This window comes from Neomonachus schauinslandi, chromosome 10 (genome assembly GCF_002201575.2).
Source record: "Neomonachus schauinslandi chromosome 10, ASM220157v2, whole genome shotgun sequence".
Classification (NCBI taxonomy): Eukaryota; Metazoa; Chordata; class Mammalia; order Carnivora; family Phocidae; genus Neomonachus; species Neomonachus schauinslandi.
Window position 1 is genome coordinate 3,018,098 of NC_058412.1, and position 16,005 is coordinate 3,034,102.

Genomic DNA, 16,005 nt, shown 5'->3' on the forward strand with positions numbered 1-16,005 from the left:
TGCATTTATTAAGTCTGACCTACTTTTTAAATATTTAATATTCCATTTTGGTTTCCTTGTAACAAAAGAAGCTTCAAGGTCTTCGTGTTCTTGCCGATTTTTAAAGCATAGATATTGATTCAGCTAATAAGACACTGTACAGACTCACCGTCCCTGGACCACTTTCAAGAGTGGTATTTAAAGCAATTAGCAGTTCACAAGATCCTACGGGTACTCGGACGTCCCAAAGGACTGATCTGCATTTGTTCTTTCTGAAAATTCACCTTTTTGCCTTTCTTCAGACATGTGACCATGCTGTTGGTAAGAAGACTCGAAATCCACAGTGAGAATACGATCACCACCTTCACAGAGCGGAGCCTTGTTTACGGCTTCACTGAGGCTATTCCTTTGATTAAAATATTCTGACAGGGGAAATGGTAGACACACAGGCAAAAGATAGATGGAAATGGTTGAGAATGAAGAGGGAAGAAAACAGGGAGACAATTAAAAAATAGTATGTGATGACAACTTGCGAAATTTAAGCAGAATTTATATATGCATATTGCTTAGTTCATTGATAAAATAAGGTAACATACACTAAGAAATCTCAATAAGAGACAATAAACAATAAAGTTGGAATAGTGTGAGGGAACAGAGGGGGTAGAGTAACTTGCAGCCAGGGTAAACCCAGCACAGAGAAATGCTTAGCATACCATTTTGTGCTAGATGGAGTTCAATTTCCCTAGCAGCCAAGCCAAGATAAAATACGACAATTACATGAATTAACTCTCTGTAAGATTGGAGCAAACAAGTCAATCAATTTAGCTGTTTTTGATCCTGAACTCATAGTGAGTTTGTTCAACAGAGCCACTTAACAGGAATTCTTGTGGTCTGGATGACAACACCCAACAACTTAGCAGTAATAAATGCAATAAAGGGTTTCAAGAGTTGAAAAATATTTATTTACATTAGAGTTCTCTAGCGAGGCAAAAAACTCATACTTAGCTTAGGGAATAGAAATAAAATAGGTAATAGTCAGTCATGCTATGCCATCTAAGCTTATTGTTCTATATTAAGCAAGAGCAACAGTTACCCAAACTGGGGGGAGGTGGTGGTCCTGGGGGGAGGGGTCATTGCTTTGTTACTGCTGAAGAAGCAATGCTGAGTATCAGACAAGCTGCTGGGGCATCATGCTTCGAAATAGCAAAGGACTTGGCTTTTATTTCTTGTAAAAGTTTGCAGACAACTTCAGCCAGCATGCGTGGAGAGTAATGGTAACCCTTACAAAATACCTTAATCAAAGAGACAACAATTTTCTTTAAGTCTTGAACAGAAGATGTGTGGACATAAATTATCATGGGCACCATTTCAGAACTATGGCTGAGTCCTTATGAAGAGCTATTTATAATAGTATATATTGACAAAATCCTAATATTTTTATTAAATGATATATTTTTGTTAAATAATATTTTATTAAACAATATTTTATTTTTATGATAAAGTATAATTAATAAACATGTCTCTATGTTGTCTTTGTTAGCTTATTTTTAGTGGACTCTAACCCAGTGTAATTTCCTGGCCTGGAAGCAATTCATGTAACACATCTAATCGTAAACATATGAAATTTGGATGTCATTATTTCAGCTTTATGAATTCTTAAAAATTTGAATAAGTCCTCATTTGAGACTACTAAACTTTCTATTTTGACTATCAGGCCTTTTGAGTGTAATGGTAATCTCTCCATTGTTTATACAAAGTATTTATATTTCTTGCCTGATGCATTGGCTGGAACTTCAAGAACAATGTTGAATTATAACAGTGATAATGGGGCTGATTGTTTTGTTCCTGATTTTAATAGGAATTCCACTGTGCTTTGAATTAATTAGGATACTTAAAACCAGTGTTAGATATACTCCATTTATCATATTAAGGCATTTCTCTTCCATAACAAATTTACTGACATCTCCTTTAATCAGGAAAGTATTTTACATTTTAAAATTAGTTTTTTTGCCACTCAAAAAGAGTGGATGGATTTCCACTTCTAAACTATTACTTAGATGAATTATACACATTAATTAGGAAATACGCATTAAATTCTTGCAGTATTGGAACATCCTTGTAACCTTGAAATTGTGTGTGTATTTGCATTCATGCAGGCATAGATAGATATCTAGGGTCATCAGTCTTTTAAACATATTGATCTTTTTTCTATGTTTTGAAACTTGAAATGCTTTAGAAAGTATGTATTTGTTGAAGAACATACAAAGCTCCTAAAACACGTGAACCAGGTACTTTTTTATAGAATTCTTTTCACTTACATTTCCCTAGAAAAAATATCTTTTAGTATATTTGCAAACTTATTAACATAGTACTTTATATAATGTATAACATTCATAAAAGTTAAACATTTTTCTCCTCTAGAATTGAGGTTATACCCCCTGATTTGTTGCTAAAACTTTTTTACGTGTGTATTCTTGCTCAATTTTTTAATTTAATCAATCAGAACTTTATCAGAGGTCTTAGATTTATTCCTCCTTTCCTGTGGCATGGGACATTCCCTTCTACTAATTCCTGCTGTTATCTTTTAGTGTTTTCCCTCATTTGAATACATTTGGCTGGACTGTCCATCCGGATAAGGGGCCTGCGGTAACAAGCACCGCAAAATCTCAGTGGCTTAAAGCATCAAATCCCCGTCTATCTCCAGCCCCCCTCCCACTGCAGGGGGGCAAGAACACCTCTCTGGGTGACCCTGACTCCAGGATGTAGCCAGCACTGTGGTGTATGGCAAACAGGGACAAGACAGAGAAACTGATGAGACCTGGCCTTTAGAGCTCCCAGCGTGCAAATGAAACACATCCCTCGGCCAAAGAGTTAATGCCATGTCTGACTTCCGGTGGCTCCAAAGTTCATCAGCAGGTGCCTAGAGGGAAACCAGAGGGAAAACACAGGTCTTCTCCTTTCCTGTGGGGTTTTTGTTTGTTTTCCCTCCAGGTTGGCTGTTTAGTTCCATTTTTAGTACCCATTTGGTTAGATATGAAGTATTTTAAGACTTTTACTAGGTTCATTTTTTTTTTTTTTTATTCAGGGTTTGTTACTTTCTAAATATTCTCTTTTGATTTCCTCTTTGTCCTTAGTAATTAAAAATTTACAAATCCAGTGGCTATATTTTTTGTTTTGTTCATTCTTTGGCTTTTAGTTTAAAACTCCATAGCATTAGGCTACAAAGCACTTGCTCTCAGGTAGCTAAATTGTCTCCATTTTCCAATTTGAGGCTTTTGTAAGTTTGTATCTGGGTGTGTGTGCTTATGTGGGAGCACAGGAGAGAAAAGTTATTGTAATCAATATATTCTAAGATGTTTTGAACATTTTCTTGAGATGGAGAAAAGAGGAAATGAAAGCCCAAGTCTGTATTATTATTACTTTATTTTTATTGTTATTTTATTTTATTTTATTTATTTATTTTTTTTTTAAAGAGAGAGAGCACACATGTGCCACATGGGGTGGGGAAGGGGTAGAGGGAGGAGAGAGAAAATCTTACGCAGTCAACACACCCAGCGCAGAGCCGGACACGGGGCTCAATCTCAGCACCCTGAGATCATGACCTGAGCCGAAATCAGGAGTGGGTTGCTTGACCGACTGAGCCAACTAGGTGGCCCCCATCCCCAAGTCTGTATGTTTTCGTTGGGAGAAAGAGTCGGGGGGAGAAAGGAGAGTTTTGAGTCAGGGAAAGTTAACTTCAATTTTGTCCTGAACTTTCCATATACCATCATACTTAGTAAACCAATGTTCTGTGGAAATCCATGTGTGTCCTCATTCCACAGCAGTGGACCTGAGGTTCTAAGTGATCAGGGCATTTGACTAAGGCCATACATCTAGTCATCCAGAGCTCTGAGGTTTGCTCACCTCTTTTTGTGTGGTTGGGTGCTTCTTCTGCCTTTCTTTTGTTCCATTTGGGGCCGAAAATGGGGAAACTGAGCAGACTGAGTTAAGAGACCGCTTCTCTCGGTTCATTCCACTGTGGAGACCGATTATTACTGGTGTCTAAGACTATCACTTTTATATGCTATTTTTAGAACTTTGTTCCAAGTTCCAAACATATCTACCCGGTGATCCCTAATATCACCACTTGGATAAACCACAATTAATTTCAGCACAATGAAAAATATGTTCCTTCTCTAGTGGCACTCTTCTCTATGAAGAGCATTCCTATTCACCTGTGTGACAAAGTACCGGAAATGATCCTTCAGCTTTTCCTGTCTGTTAACCCACTTGGACGACCCCTAAGTGCAGCCACTGCCCTTCCTTTTCCCTCATGTGTGTCCATGTATCTCAACCTCTAGTGCTGCTTTAGGCTGAACTGCTTTCCTTCCCTCTGGGCATATGGCCAAATGTCCCAAACTTTCTCCTTAGCAGCACTCTCACCTCTTGCGAACACTTTCTTCTCACAGAAGCCAGAGCGATTCTAAAGAAAAAAGTAAAAGTGATCATACTATAGGCTTATATAAAACTCTTTAAAACAGGTGGTGCAGTCAGTTAAGTATCTGACTCTTGGTTTCAGCTCAGGTTGTGATCTTAGGGCCATGAGATTGATGCCCCACATTGGGCACCACACTCAGCCGAGAGCCTGCTCGAGATTCTCTCTCTCCCTCTGCCCTTCCCTCTCCCCCTGCTCTCTCTCCCTTTCTAAACAACAACAACAACAACAAACAAACAAAAAACAAAACAACTCTTTAAAACACTCCTAGTGTGAAAAGTCACCAGGTCTGCAAGACCATCACTGTGACCTGGCATGTGTCAGCACCTCTGGACATCCTGTCCGTTGATTACTATTCTCTGCCCTCACTGTCCACGTTGCGTCCCAGACCATCCTTCTTTCTGCTTTATTTGGTGTCCTCCTAACTAGTGTGTCAGTCATACAGTAAGCATTACCATGCAGGGCACACAACAGGATCTTCCACTTCTCCCACAGCACTCACAATCACTGTCATTATCTATTTGATTACTTAATATCTATCTCCCCGACTAATCTAAATGCTTCATGAAGGCCAGGAATGACCCTACCTTGTTAACTTTATATTCCCAACACCTGGTACCTAGTGCCTGACACATAATAGGAACTAGAAATTATTTGTCTAATAAAAGGAACACTTAGAGACCACATAAAAACAACTAATGAAGCATATTGGATAATAAAACATCTTTTTAAAGAGAAAGCCGGGCTTATAGAAATTTCATGAAGGCCCCTTGATATCAAATTAGTCTGAAAATTAATTCTTTCTGAACAGAGGTTCTGACAAAATCCTAAACATATATCAAGGTTATAAATTCTATTTCTCTTTCAATATACCATGAGCCAACATATTGCCTCCCTAAAGGCTTCTTGAACCTCCCCTGGTCTTCTACCATGAATTCTAATGAATCTTGCTCTTGTCTTATCTCCTGAGTTATCCAAGAACTTCAGGAGAGCAAAGAACTTCCCTTTGTATTTAGCGTTCCATTTTGTGCATATTAAGTAACTATTAAACCTCTACTGAATAAATAAACACATCCAGGGTGATTTATTACAGAATACTAAATACCAGAAAGCACTAATGGAAGTTGTATTATGATCCAGTCATCACATTACACTACAATTATGCAAAGTGTATATAAATACAAATAAATCCAACTTGGAGACCTTACCTTGAAGACTATGTCCTTTTACTTGGGAACACTTTCAGTCTTTATTTCCGACACCCATTCTACCCTGAATCATGTCTTCATTCTCATACCTACTTAAAGGAAATGAGAATCATGCCTCACCCCTGGTAATTGCAAGAGTAATCGTGTGTATCACAAACCCTAGGACAGCTTCTCGAATTAAAAGTGTATGTGCCTCATAATTCATTTTTATTTACTGGAAATTTGGCTTACAACTCTTGTAATATTGCATATGATTAATTATGCCATAAAATGTGTATGTTCAAGCTTATGTTTACTCCTGTAAGAGGATCCATGCCTGGTTTTCTGTATTCTATGGGGAGCTCAACATGATGCACTGAGGTTTCATTTGCATGATATTTGCATAAATTTGCATTTCCATACAATTATATTAATTTTACATAAGAAATACACCTGATTCTAATGATAATTAAATCTAATCTTATGGCCCATAAAAGAAGTGGTAGTACTGGAAGAAACTGGATAATATAGAAAGTTGGCAAAGAGTACAGAATGTATGTAAAATTACTGCAAATGATTACTCCCCATTGAATGAGAAGTTCTACCTTCAAAACATTCCTATATTTCTCTTCTCCTTTGAGTCCCATATGAAACTTTTCAGATAAGCAGGTCAGAGATGACACCAATCTTACCAGAAGAGCCTAGATGTCCCAGCAATTAAGAGTTATATCCAAGGTCAAGGAATAGGTTTCTGCAAGTATCACATGAACTGTGGAGCCAAATCTCAAAGCTTATGCCTCTTCTACCTCTTCCTGAATCATGGGTCCACAGAGCCAAGAGAGATAGGAAGAAAGAGAACTCTACTAAGGACAAGAGAAGCTCTAGAAGCCCACCTTCCTTCCTGCTCCTTTCTCTGATGCCCTTACTCCTTCCTTTTCTCTGGACTTGCATTCTCTCTCCCCACATACCCAGCCTATTCTCATTAACTGGTTCTATTGAAAGCTGAACTAGAAATTCAAGGTGGCCACTCTCTGGGAACTTGCACTTTCAAAGGCGATTCTGTCAGTCAAGACAGCTTTTTGTCTTAGAGATAGAGCTAATTTTGTGGGATTATAAGCAGGTTGATTTTTGACAATACTAAAGGCTAGTCCTGCCTATGATTGTTAAATTGCTGCAGGGATAAATCAGAAAGACAGCTCTGTGTTATGAATTCTAAGTCCCTGCATAGATGAGAAAGAGTTAGAATGGGAGAATTGGGACCCCTCCAGGGGTAGCACTCAGCTTTTCAGATAAACAATTGAATCAAATAAGCAATTAACAACAACCACAATGATATCCATAGACACATTGCACAGTAGACTCTCTGTACTAACTCTAATGCTTTTTGTAAGTTCATAAAATAGTTATTACTAACTTCCTAGGTGAGCAGACAGATGTTTAAAAAGATTACATAACTTGTCCAAAGTCTCATAGCTAATATGCAGCTGAGTCACGATGCAGACCGTGGCCTCTCAAATTCTAAAATCGCCTTTTTAGATTTGATCCTTCAGATTGTCGACAAACACAAGCTCAAATAATTGGAAAGCTAGAAGTGGACATAAAAATCTTGCCCCATGTCTTGCATTTTGCTACGACAAGATTAAGGCTAAGTGACATCTCTCAGACTGGATAGCTGGTTGGCGGCCGTATCAGGAATAGAACAAAGTTTTCTAGGTATAGTGTGTTAGTTAGTTTCTTCCCGGCCCCAAAGTATCAGGCCTTCCCTCTCATTCCTCAAGCTGAGTCCATGTGCATGCACCCAGAGTCTCTGCGGTGATTCCTTCTGTTTGGATCCCAGGAGGTGATATTAATCAGCACAAAACGGTACAACCTCAGTGGTGACTGATGGCAGGAGAATATTGACCATGAACAAGAGGCACAACTCCACCCATGATGAATGACTTTATTCTGCATCTAGGATTATCCAATTGCCTATATGCTTGCACCATTGGCATTTTGGGTCAGAAGTTTGCGTTCCAATACCAGCCTGAGTGTAGACAGGCGGTAAGCCCTGGATCCTGCAGTATGAACCCTCTGAGACACGGCTCTCACACCCATACAGCTGATCCAGTAAAACCTACATCTCAGAGCTGTTGTAAGTAATAACAATTACTAGTATAATAAATAATGATACGTATAAATCATATATTATATATAAAATAAATGAGGGGCACCTGAGTGGTGCAGTCAGTGAAGCATCTGACTCTTGGTTTTGGCTCAGGTTGTGACTCGGGGTCATGAGACCAAGCCTCGTGTGGGACTCTGTACTCAGTGCGGAGTCTGCTTGGGACTCTCTCTCCCTTTCCCACTGTCCCTCCCTATTGCTCTTTCTCTCTAAAATAAATAAATAAAATCTTTAAAAAAATTTTAAAAATAAAATAAATGATATTACTGTTTTTTTTTTTTTAAATTCATGTGTTTTAATGCAAACACCTCTAAAGCCAGGATGGCCGGTTTATTGAGTACCTGGTGAAAAGAGAGAACAACTGTTGGATACTGTGGTTTAAGTCAGTGTTGGATAGTTTTCCAAGAAAGCTCGGGAAATAGTTTTGCAGTAATGATATGAGGCCTGAATAATACTTGCTGCTTGCTGCAAACATTTCTAGCACTTACCGTGAATACTCAGTATTTCAGTATTTATCCACCTAACTTTTCTTCCCCCTTTCTCCCTCTTGCTGTGCAGTGAATTTAACATTGTCAATTTTGGGGGCACCTGGGTGGCTCAGTCGGTTAAGCGTCTGCCTTAGGCTCAGGTCATTATCCCAGGGTCCTGGGATCAAGCCCCGCGTCGGGCTCCCTGCTCTGTGGGAAGCCTGCTTCTCCCTCTCCCACTCCCCCTGCTTGTGTTCTCTCTGTCAAATAAATAAATAAAATCTTAAAAAAAAAAAAAACATTGTCAATTTTGAGAAGCAAGAATTTTTATACAATATTGGTATGAACATCAATACAGTATTGTTTGTACCTTACACTTAATACATGATGTGGACAGTTTTATGCTGTGATATAAAATATATAGCTTTTCGTTTGCTTTATCAGGAAAATATAATAATGCCTCAGTACCTGACTATTGTTCATTTGCTCACTCCAGCATTGCTACCAGACAGTCATGATTTTAGCAAGCTATGGGGTGGAAGGGATGGAGAGTCACAGCATAGGAGATACAAATATAATTCAGACAATAAGCATGGACTAAAATAAACTTATTGATTCATTTCCTTTAGCTTTTGCCCTTTTCCAAGGATAGAAATATGCTGTTTTAACTCATTGTTGATTGTCAGCCCTGGATGTTCCTTATTGCCTTTTCATACAAATAATTATCTTCCACCAACTCAATTCTCTTTTGCCTAACTCAATATTTTCTCTTTCTTTCATTCTTACTAACTTCAGGATTCTTTGGAACCATGTTATCCTGTTTCCACAATCTGATTTTCCTCCCCAGCATTAATTGAGTTCAGTATAACAGAAGTTGTCACTGTAAACCAGAGCTTGGGGTCTGATTTGAGAAAGACTTATCTTTGTACTTATTTTGAAAGTGCTTATAGGTTTGTGGGGAAATAGAAATAAACACACTTTGGGGTGCCTGGGAAGCTCAGTCAGTTAAGTGTCTGACTGTTGATTTCGTCTCAGGTCATGATTTCAGGGTCGTGAGATTGGGCCCTGAATTGGGCTCCCTGTTCAGTGTGGAGTTTGCTTGAGATTCTCTCTCTCCCCCACCCTCTGCCCTTCCCCCACTCTCTCTCTCTCTCTCAAATAAATACATTTTTTAAAAAAGAAATAAACACAATTTGATTCTAGTATAATGTTGTCACCTTGAGAAAAGAGTCAACTGAACTTGGTCACGTGGATGAGTACACAGCCTTGATGAGAAGACGCTTCACTTGGGATTGAAAAACAAATAGGGGTGATTCAGGCAAAGAAAATATGGAAGGAGCGAGAAAAGAAGGAGGGATAGCATGAACCCACACAGTGTGAGGAGCTACAAGACACCTGGTGTTTCTAGAATACCAAGAGTGGGGTGGGGAATGTCAGGAAAGGAAGCTCCAGGGAGATTAAAGGGCTGAACCCAAGTCCTGTTAGTTGGCCTGTGAGAATCAGGGGTTATGTTGATGAGTGTGGATCTCCTGGAGTCGCCAATGGGTAAATTAAAATGGAATCCATGAGTTAATGCTACAGTCTAATGTAACCAGGGGTGAATAACTAAATAAGACAGGTGAAGATTGCCATTTCTTGAATTAACAGGATAGAAGGGGTTAGAACAGGGAACACATAATTCCACAATTTGGAATTTTGCCAGAGTAGCTGAACTGAAAACTCCAAATTCCAGTAGGCCTCGTTGTAAAATAGTGTGTGTAAAATAGTGTGTGTGATGTAATGACAACAAATAGCCAGAAATCTAAATTGATTATACACACACACACACACACACACACACACACACACACACACACTAAAATGTAGTGGCAAACGTTGACCCAACTCAAATTTCAGTTCTTTCAAAATCAGTGTTTCCACTTCTCAGATTTGGGAACTGGTATAACCATTGTCTGTGATGTAAATGAAGTCTTCAATATTTGGAGAAAACATCTCATATTTGGAAGCCAAGAGCAGAGCAATAATTCCAACCAGTTGAAGCTTCTTACGAGAAGCCAGCTCAACCTGTAAAAATGGGTCCATGATGGCAATGCCTATGAACAGAGTCTCCTGCAGCAGCCTAAACTTGAATGGCCTTCACCCAGCCCATCCACCAGAATGGCCGCATGGGTCAGTGTATCTCTCTTCCATAAGAAGTGGGGATTTATGGACTGCCTTAGAGACCTTAGATCGACCTACCTGGTAGACAGCCTTAACCTGGTCACTGAGGACCTGAGGGTTCTCCCAGTCCTCATTATCACTGTCTTCAGTTTTGCAGAGCAAGGAATCATAGAAATCTTGGCTGAGGTTCTCTTCCTTCATGGAGATATCCTCTGATTGGGGAGAAGACCCTCTGGAGCCAACACTTCCATCTATACTGGTTTTGCAAGAAACAGTAGGTTTCTGCTGTTTGTTGCCATTTGTTTTGGTGGGTTGAACAGGTATTCTGGTGTTCTGAGCTATGTATACTATACGGTAGTGTGTGTGTGTGTGTGTGTGTGTGTGTTTAAAGCTCACTAAACCCAATCAGGTCGCCTGGTTTGGTGCCATGTTTCCCCTGCCCCTCATCCTTTAGCTTCAAGGGGAGAAGGGGTCTCACTGACAAATGTATCTTCAGTGACTTCAAGCAACTCCTGAGGCATCCTTGACCTCTGGTGTAAACGTTGACCAGGCTTATCTCTATTCAACTTGCAAAACAGAATGAGGGGAGGAGAAAAGATAAGAGAATAGTTTTATTGAGGGTATATTGCAGAGGCCACAATTAATTGTAAGCCTTGAGCCTCCCTGGGGTTACTTGGCAGGCAGTGCCCTGGGGGACGTCGCCCCCTAATGGCGTGGAAAAAAACAAATACTCTTGCGTTAGCTTAGTTATAAAATGCCAAATCTCCAGCTTATTTTAATTAAAACATGCATATTAACATAAAGAGATAAAACACAATGAAAGAGTATCTTAATGGCATATTTATAGTTATTAAAAATTCAGCTTTAAACATTGTACTATATAGATTAAGATAGCATTTTTATTCATGACTAGTTTTTGTAGCTTTGTAACCTTTACCTAAAACCATACTAGTTTTTAATTTTTTAAATTTAGTTCTTTAAAATTCCTATCTTCAGAAATGTTTCTGTTACTTCTGTGCTCTTGTTCTTAAATATGAGTTTATTCCTGAGACATTCACCACATATTCCTTTGAAAAGAATTGAAAAGATGGTCAACCGCTCTAAAAATAAGCTCAGTGATTAATCTCTAATATTTAAGTATAATACAGAACAAGTTCATTGTTTGTTTATTACTATTTTAAATATGGACCTTTAGGTATAAAGTCTTAGAGTGCTGGACTACTCCAAAGACTATAATTGGGAAATTAGATTTAAAAAATTTGATCTGTAAGTGAAATACTAGTAGGAAAATAAAATGATGCTCTAGAGGAGGATTGCTGTATTTATATAAATATTTATTAACAAATAAAGGATAAATAGACACATAAAACTCTTAAGAAAAAGTAGTTTTGAGGGCACCTGGGTCGCTCAGTCGGTGAAGCGTCTGCCTTCGGCTCAGGTCATGATTCCAGGTTCCTGGGATCGAGTCCCTCCGCCGGAGCCTGCTTCTCCCTCTCCCCCTGCAGCCCCCCTACTTGTGCTCTCTCTCTCTCTCTCTCTCTCTCTGACAAATAAATACATAAAATCTTTTTTAAAAAGTGGTTTTGAAAAATCTCTGGCCCAAGAATTATTTTCATCTTCTGTGTAACTTTCTATGAACTTACTTTTAATTTGAATATGTTCTGACATGGGAGCCAGAACAGCTACTGAATTGGTTGACATCTGCAAGAGAATTATTCATAAGTTGACTTATTAATAAAAACATTTTTTGCGTAAATATCAAATATTATTTTTGTGGATGCAATTTATTTTGTGTGATCAAGTTTTCAAAAGTGAGTTAAAATTAGCTCTGCTCCCCCAACCAGTAAAGTAGTACAAAACAACATTCTAGGAATCTTCTTGAAATATGGTTCACATGATTTGGGTGGCATAGAGGAGAGCGCACAACTCAGGAGCGCTGGGTGCCTCTAGGGTAGACAGATGAGGCATTTTTCTGAGGAAATCTCAACTTCTTCAAGTTGATGGATTCCACAATTTCTTCTGACCTAAATGAAACTTTGAAAATTGAAATTATAAAGAGATTTATAAAATTTGGTGTATAGATTCTGTGAAATAAAGCATTCTTATAATGTCAATGAAAAGCATGCTTAGTACAGTAAGAATTCAAGTCCCAAATTCACATTTGGAATTCTAGGTCTTCCAAATGGGGACTCATGATATGTCTGCATCCTTAGAGAGGCAGTGTGAATTGGTTGGTCCTTATACTAGAGGTTGAGAGGTTGGAAGATTTTGCAAAAATTGTTCTGTCTCTTTACAGAGATGCTCCAGGAATATTTAAGTTTCTTTTTTGAATGCTATTTCAGTTATTTTGTAAAATAAAACAAGACCATCAGTATCTATATCACATCATTGAGAAGGCAATACTATATGTTAAAAAGATTTTTAGAAAGAAAACTTAATCCCTGATCAATCACAAGAATAAATGCCCTCCACTCTTTGAGCTGCATCTAAATGACTATACTTGATTCTTTATCTTTGATGTGGCTCTTGAATCTCTGCAAGTATTTTATTCAATGCTAAATGGAGCCTAACTCCCAAAGCACTGCCCACTGAAAAAGCTATTTTAATATAAGATCAGATTAAAATAAGGTTGTTTTATTTGGTGCTTCAAAATATTTCTGAAAGAGGATTGCTGCATCACTGTATTTTGACACTCTACATTCTGTAATCACACCCATCAGAACAGAAGACTTTCTTAATACTGTCTTTTGCATTTGAGTTAACTCTACCCACAGGCAGCTCCCCACTAACCCTCTTCCATGGCTAACAATTAGCAACTTGAAAGCATCCTTCCCCTTCTCTTACTGGAGTGGCAACAGGACCCTTGTCTGCCTGTTGCTGGCCATGTGCCAGAGTCAGGTATTCTCAGTGAGTGGAGGATAGTCCTAATTAGCGTGGTGTCCGTGGGATGCTGGAACTGTTACTGTAACAAGCAGGAAGTGCCCTGGACAGGTGGTTTCAAAGGCAGGCTATAAAGAAAGCGCAGCACACAATAAAGTCACCAGAGACCAGCCGATACACTGATGCTGATGCTCTTTCTGAAGCTGGCCTTTTCACAGAAAGCGGGTCTTATCTTATCCCTGTGATAAATGTGAGCCTAAGTCATATCATCATGACCTTTGAACCTATGAGTTGGCTTTCAACAGACTGCCCGTTAATTCCCAGCGAGGGACCGACGTGGGGTGACAGTCACTTGTAACCATTACTGTACGTGCAGACAGCACACAGTGGTCTCTCTGCTGTAGGGTCACTTAAGATGCATGCGGTCATAAAGCCAGATGCCAATTGGATGCACTGTAGTTGGATAACTGAGATTTCCTTCAGCACTAATTTAAATAAGTTTAGTAAGAGCAAAGACTAAGGATGCACAGTCCCAACTGTTATTTGTATTTTGGAAGCTGTCATATTTTTATCTCATAATTTTAAACCGAGATTACAGGTTATGGTCAGTTTCTGATCTAAGCCCTTAAGAAATGCCTCATTATTATGACCTAATAAAGATCTATTGTCAGGCACCTTGTAAACAACGTGATTAGTGAGACTTTCTTTGCCTGCAGTCCCCTTCTCTGTTTGGGTTTTCCTGAATCTTGCCTTCCTTGGTGACATTTTCAAGTGATTCCTAAGGACTCCTGAATATCCAGCTCTCCGTAATTCTAGGTTGAAGCTCAAACAGCTCCCCCAGCAGCTCAGACCTTGCTGAGCTGGTCTCTGGGGACACCTCACTGGAGAACTTCCTGTCTGGACAATAAAAATCCATTCATTCTTACTGCTCATCTTTCTTCTGCTTTTTTCTGAGCCGTGTTTGCGCACCTACAACCAGTTCCTTGCTCAGAAGGAGTCTCCGTCCTGTGAGTCAGCCCCTGCTCCAGGAGGCTTGGTTTCCACGGGTCTGAATGTGCACTTGGCTGACACAGGACAGCACGTATCCTGGGAATCCAAGCAAGGCACTGGTCAGCAATGGGGAGCCTGCCCTTAGAAGATGTTAGATGGGCCAATGGCACGAGTGACCATCCAACAGTGCAGGGGGTGGTCAGGGCCCAGCCCGGTGACTCAAGTCTTGTGTGATCTCACTCTCAAAGAAACAGTTTCTGGACTTCTTCCTTATACCCTCTCCTATTCCAGCAAGCTGAGTCTTACACCATCAGTCCTCCACACTCAGCCAGAAGTCAGCACTGCTCCCATGTTTCACACAAACTGAGATGGCATACATCTGTGTTTGTGCTGCCCTGTTTGGGGCCACCCAGATGGCGTCAGGGGACGCATCCTACTCCTGACCCTCCAGACCCGCCTGAGTGATCTAGGAACCACCTTTAACCCATGAAGATACATGCTGGCCCTCTCCGTCCTTAACTTTCTGTCTTGAGACAATTCTCTTAACCGTTGCCCCATATTCCTTATCAGTAAAATAGGGAGAGTAAAATCATGGTTTTATTTAATAATAAAATGATGCATAGTCCATAGCATGCAAATCAAGATGTGGTATTGCTATGGTTAAAGCTAATGCCTTTTTCCATATATACAAAGAAAAAAAAAATTCTTCCACCTTCAATAGTATCCCTTCAGTCAAGACCTGGGAGGGCTAATACTTCATGTTCCCTCTCTGGCTAAAGCTCTCCTGGACTCATTTAAATCCCAGACTCATTCTCACTCAGAAAACAGAACACTGAGCCAAAGATTTCAATCTAGATTCCCAATCTTGGTTCCTGTCAAAACGTTTCCTCTTCCTTTAGCAAGAAAGAATCCTCCCATCTGGAAGTCGAGGGTGGTCCTCCAGTTGGCCTCTTCTCCGAGGCTCTGTGATGCTCCCCATGTGACTGGGTCTGGACATCCCACCACACTTGCAGGGAAGGAAATACCTACCTAATGCCTCCTCTTCCTCCTGGGTCCACTTACACCCTGTCTCCACTCACGTGGCCAGCAATACAGCCAGCCATGTAGTGAGGTCTCAGCTCTGACCACTGTACCCATGGCCTACGGGGTCCAAGCGTAGGTGGTGGACCCGAGCTACGCTGGGCCTATAGAAAGCCCCTCTTGTGGGGAATTTGGACTAAAGAAGACTGTCTCTCTTCAAGATGAGCCTGTGCCTTGTAAAATGGGGGCTGTGGCCTTGGCATGTTTCTCCCCCTTCCACAAGAAGCAGACACACAGAACCCCATCAAGAGATGGTGAGAGAGCAAGAAGGAGAACAGAATGGCACCAACAGGGAGCCAAGAGATGGACACAATGAACAAAGACCTTCTGTGGCCCATTCCTATATCCTTATAATAAGGTGTCCTTTTCCGTTCAACTAGAATATGCTAGTTGCCAAAAAAATGGTAACTCCCATCAACTGTTTCCCTTGCTTTCATGTGTAGGTAATAGAGCTACCTACCTCACAGGGTTGCATGGGTTCTAATGGGATGATATGGAAGGACTAATTAAAAATAGTTCTACATGTGTGTATATATATATACCTATCGAGCATAAAAAACTTAATGTCTGCGTGAAAGAAATATTTCTTTTTTTCTCACTGCAAATAATCTGTGGGACTATATG

The 16,005-nt window shown here is 39.9% G+C and overlaps 1 pseudogene; it reads right to left on the reverse strand.

Moving 5' to 3' along the window:
* Positions 1-204: 204 nt before the first annotated feature.
* LOC110587439 lies at positions 205-10,952 on the reverse strand (annotated as a pseudogene).
* Positions 10,953-16,005: the final 5,053 nt, after the last annotated feature.